The sequence below is a fragment of the Cygnus olor genome, chromosome 2 (genome assembly GCF_009769625.2).
Source record: "Cygnus olor isolate bCygOlo1 chromosome 2, bCygOlo1.pri.v2, whole genome shotgun sequence".
NCBI classification, from domain to species: Eukaryota; Metazoa; Chordata; class Aves; order Anseriformes; family Anatidae; genus Cygnus; species Cygnus olor.
The window spans coordinates 143,157,212-143,163,211 of record NC_049170.1 but is presented as its reverse complement, the minus strand read 5'-3'; positions in this window follow the sequence as shown (position 1 = coordinate 143,163,211).

Below are 6,000 nucleotides of genomic sequence, written 5' to 3'. Positions count from 1 at the left end.
GGATTTCAGTCTCCACAGCAACAGATCAATGATCTACTAGTTTTCCAGAGCATTCAATTCTCCTTAAAAAAAAAAAATGGAAAAAGATAAAAAGAGAAATCTCATTACATGAAACAATTTCAGATTATTATTATTATTTTTTTAACATTAAGACTAACCACTTTATTAATTATATATATATATATATATAAAATAAAAAAGGTAATACTGAACATACTGGATCTTTATGGAAAATATGGTGGTTTTCTCAATTGCTTATTAGTACTCTTTGTGTAAACATAAGCTGGTATGAAATCCCCAAAAATAATATATATTGATCCGTTATATTTATCTTATTCTGAAAAAAAAATATATATCTTTTTTTACCCAATCTTTAATACTAAAATTAATTTCTGAATTACAGTGATTTATCTTCTGTTACAAAATCAGTTCATATTTTTCCTACAAATAATATGAAATTAAAATATGTTCATTCACATATTTCAGTACTATCACATGTATAGACTGTTGAACTGTGTACATGAATGGGACTGTATTACTTAGGTTCTTTGATAGACACAAGCTGTCGCTCAATGTCTGGTAGCAACAAATATGATTAGTGCTGGCAGAAAACTCATGATCTGAGCTGGCTAAAAGAGAGACATCCTCTTTCCAGACCACAGTTTTGGATGGGCTGGAAAAGGAAGAATTAAATGAATGGGGAAGAAAAAATGAGCTTAGCTAGGGAAAGGTGACATCTCTCTTTCTCTCCACTTGTTTTCTCCATGGATTATAGAAGTAGGAAGAGGGATGTGCTCCCTTCCATTTTTCCTGCTCTATTTTTGTGTTACCTCTTTGGCAGACAACAGCCATCCCAGCACAAGACAGACATGGGCCAGAACAGGTCCAGAGGAGGGCCACAAGGATGATCAGAGGGATGGAGCACCTGTCCTCTGATGACAGGCTGAGAAAGCTGGCATTATTTAGCCTGGAGAAGAGAAGGCTCTTGGGAGACCCTACTGTGGCCTTCCAATACATAAGGAGGGCCTACGAGAAAGTTGATGAGAAACTCTTTGCCAGGGTATGTAGTGATAGGACGAGGGGTAATGGTTTTAAGCTAAGAGAGGCTAGATAAAATATAGGGAACAAATTTTTTACTACAAGATTTCTTAGATACTGGAACAGGTTGCCCACAGAAGTTGTGTATGCCCCATCCTTGGAAGTGTTCAAGGTCAGGTTGGACTGGATTTTGAGCAACCTGATCTACTGGAAGGAGTCCAGTCTACTGGGGTACGGAGGGAGGGTTGGAACTAAATGATCTTTGAAGGTCGTTTCCCACACAAACCATTCTATGATTCTATGATACCACTCATGGATATGAGGAATAGGTTTGGGGGCACACTGGTATTTATAGGAAGAGAAGAGAGAATGAGGATACTGTGATTTACTGCTTCATTAAAACTGGATTTCTGGATCACAGATCCAGGAGCCAGGAAATCTCTAGTTGGAAAGGAACTAAATCACAAACATGAAATGGACAAAATCATACAAAGGTTTTCATATTTTTTCCAGATACTTGGTATCTGTGTTTTAGTACTCAAAAAGGAATAGTAAACTCTAAAACTGCAATCAATCTAGCTTTAGCAAAATCTGTCACTGTTAATGATTCAGTAAGGGATCAGTTCAATTGCATAAAATAGATTTCTATGCCATTTGAAATGATCTAAATATCAAAGACATTTGCATGGAGCTCTCATATATGGGAAACACACCATTTCAGAGAGCACCATCTCCAAGAGCACTAAATTCTTCCAACTGGATCAAGTCCATGATGTTAACATGTGTGTCTTGTAAATCATCAAGTTGTATGGTCTTTGATATGCACACCTTCACACAGGTTGTTATGATTCTCCAAATGAAAACATAAAGGTTATGACATTAACTATATTCTTATATCAGAAACCTCATCAGATCTGTGATGAAAAGATATTCTATTCTGACTTCCATTTCACATACATCATTCCCAGTGGCTTATGTGCATGCTATTGAACCTCTGAAAAGTTATGCATTTTTTGCTTAGAACACACATGATTTTAACAATCTAACTTCAGGCAACTGGGGTGTAACTTACACCAAAATCACAAAGCAAAATGTTTTATATCTCACCCATAAGCTGAAAACTAGAAAACTCCAATACGAAAGTGTTTTGGGAAAGGTAGAAATTGGTCAGAGCTCCAAAATTATGTGGGAAGATCCAAGTTTGTTGCAAGTTCAAAAGGCAGACTTCTTTGGATTGAACATATTTTTATTCTCAAAATCTTCTGGAGGGCAAAAAGGAATGCTGCAAATAGCTATTGCTAGCACTACCCAGAGGTCCTTGCCAAGAGGAGGAAAGTTCACAGCTCCTCCTCAGTCTTGGGATCTGCTTGGGTTTATTTTAGTACCTTACATTAACTCGGCTGCATCCTTCTCATTGAGTGCCAGTCACATATGTGATGTGACCTTCCCTAGTTCTTGGGCACGTTGTAAGTAAATGGCTGTCTTGTGGTGACTGCCCAGTTTATCTGGCCTTGTCCAGTTGTGGCCATCACAGAGTTCAGGTCAGTCAATGGTGACTCATGGATACTGAGTCTTTGTTGGAGCAATCTGTCATAGTCTCTGTCCCAGTCAATCCCTACCAAGTGCAGAGTCCTGCCCTGGCAGCCCAATGCCATTTTCTAGTTCTGACAGAATCACCGAGTGACCATTTCTATTCATTAGAGAAGGACAGAAAGTTATAAAGTTTGGTTACAAATCTGGCCTTGAATTTTCTTTGAATTCATGTCTGTTTGGATATGTAGTTTTATGCTGTGTCTCTCAAGATGCATGAACAGTAATGAACATCTATACCACCTGTATTTGTACTTTTTTTTTCTTTTTTTTTGACAGAAACTTCATCTTGCAGATGGCAGAATTGATTGCTGACCTCTTCTGTGATGCTCTGCTGCCTCTCTATTCCTGGCTGCACAGCGCACTCTTTCTTCCCTAGGAAGATTATTTAAGCCTAACTTGTTATGCATTCTCTTTTTCAAACCAATGGTTTGGTAAATCATTTCAGCACCAAAACCACAAAAGTTCAGATTAATGAAATGCATGAAGTTTATTCTTGGCCAGTTCATGCGTAATGTATGAGTTAGCTTGTGGGATGCAGATGGCCATACATGTTTACTTTCTAGAAATAACGCACAGGAATGTAGTGACCTGAGGTACCACATTTACTGTGAGAGTTACTTCCACCCTGTTAGACATTTTGAAAGCTTGTGATCATTTAAAATTTTACCGGGGAAGAGACAAGGAAAGATCTGAAAATACACGTTTGAGTCACTTGTTTTTCAGCATGATATAGAGTGTCTGTGAATAGGAATTGAATATACCCATGCATTGCTTCTTCTTCTTTCTTCTTCACACCATAATAATTTTGCAGTATCCAATGATATCCCTTTTTTCAGATTTTTGTTGCATACATAAATCTGTCCTTACTCTGAGGAAATGTGAATCTCAGGCAATCAGTAGACTTAGCTTCCAGTCTTCTCATCATGCTTTTCTTGTCATCTCTTAAATATTGGCAGGAAGTATATTGTTCATGTGATGGAACATTTTTAGCTGACCTGGGAGCCTTCAAGACAAACAAGAAGGCTCTCTACTTAACCCACCATGAAGAATGTATATCTTATTTTACTCTACTTATATGTGAATCAGAAGCCCTTCTTTATTCTTCCAGAAAAATCACCTAGTCTAGGAGCCAATATTGTGTGCTTGTTAAAGGCCACTTACAGTCCGTAAGTGTTATAATTATCAGGATATCAAAACCAAAGACCAATAGTTATCAGATAAATTATGTAACTCTACCTGTTGAAAATAGCTGCAAAATCTCTGTGTATTCTATTACATTATTTTTCATGTGGGTTTGTGCTTTCTAAGCAATTTCATTTGTTAGAAGTAGATAATGACATAATTGGGATTCTGACCTTATGTCACAAAGAAAAACAAGATGAAGTTTAAATGAACTTACTGAATTTATTCTTCTCATTTAGTATATCCTTCATTCTATAATCATTGGGATCTAGGAAGCAGAAAAATCTTACCTGTAATATTTATTAAGATGTGTGTGTGTCTAAAAACCCCATGGTCCCATAACTTAATCCGGTTCACCTCCTTCCTGGGTCTGCATAATCATTTAAAAACTTAATTTATTATTTAACTCATTACTGAGTTAACAATCCTGAAATTTTCCTGGGAAGATAACTAGTTATTTTTGGAAATACATCTGGCTTCTATCTAAAACCTTGTTTTTATCCTTGTTTAGGCTGGCTTAAACTTCAGAAAGTCCTGAAGATCAAGCTATTTGCAGCTAGTAATGAATGAAATCAGCGGGGAAGGAGGAGAACAAAGGCTATGAGAAATGGACTCTACAAGTCCTCAGACTATTTCTAAACATGGGCATCATAAGAAGTTTAGACACTATGGAAGGTACTGACAATTTTCTCCCTTATACATCAACACCTAAATAAGAATTGAAAAATCTCTTAAGCATCAGATAACCAATCTAGTCTTTCTAATCAGTCACTCTTCATGATTTGGGTTGCAATATCAAACCTTTCTGGTCCTTTAGATACTTCTGGGGAAAATACTACTATTAGTATATAAAATACTCTGGGTTACGCAGTGATAAAAGAAGTTTATCTAGGTCACCACTAGGAATGCTTTGCAAGGATGTTCCATCAACACAATATCAAACAAAATATTTCTCAATAGTATAGAAAAAAAATGTAATTTGAAACAAAGATTTAAAGAAGATCCCCAAATTTTTAGGATATATCAATGAATTTATCTTTTTTCAAATTTGTGCAGATTACTGTATTCCATATCCTGTGGTATATTCTAAAATTATAATCTATAAAAAGGTATTTTACTTTGACTTTCAGGGATAGTATTTGGCTTAATCCAAATCATTTTCAATCTTTCCACAAGTTGTCCTTCAATAAAACAAAATAGAAATCCAACACATAAGGACAAACAATATAGGCCAGTCCTCCAGACTGTGAACTTAATTTTGAAAAAGTGACACTGAAAATGGTCATAAAGCCTAGTTAACCATGGCAATAAAGATTGGTCTGATCATGAAGAAATGCTGAAGGACCTCACACCATTTTGATGCATGAAATATGATCTGTACAGTGACTCTGCAATTAGTGTGTTAAAAAACTACATTGTAATCAAGGCAATTAGTTAATTTGTGTTTTTGTTGTGGTTGTTGTTTTATAGAACTCTAAATAATAACACTGCTAGGGAAATAATAAATTTCTAGTAAAATGGATTTAGGCAGACATCAAGAGAACCTTGATCTGTTAAATTTTAATTAAATACATATGTACTCCCATTGAAAAGGACCAGGAAAAGGCACACTTGAAAAACTTGAGAAGAACAGAAGTGAATTCTCAGAATTCTGATGCAGATTTTAATCATATATTTGTACTTCTAGAAAGTAATATATCACTGAAAAAAAAAAAAAAAAGACTGAATAATACTGGTGTGTTTATCTTTTACTTCCTAGTCTGTGTAAATATGCTATGTATGTTGCTATGAACAAAGTATGGGGTATGTAACCCTCTGATTGCAGAATAAGTAATTTTGTTTTTTTATTTGTCAATCTTCTTTTGAGTGGAAAAGAAATTAAAAAAAAAAAAAAAAGAAAGAATCAATGGAAAAGAAGCCCACTAGCATGGAAGCCCACTAACACTTGTAGGAAACCAGAATCTATTCAGTTCTTCTTACTAAAGAGTAAGTATTTCTTGTATTTCTTCCTGGAATGAAGACATTGCATTTTGAGTCCCAAAGTAATTCAAACCTCCTACCTATATACTGCAACTGCGTATTTATAGGTAGAAATATTACTAAAGAAGCATATATTTAGAAAGAAACATTTAAAAGAAAATATCATAAAATATGTTGAGCCTTATGTCAGGACATCAAGCAAATAAA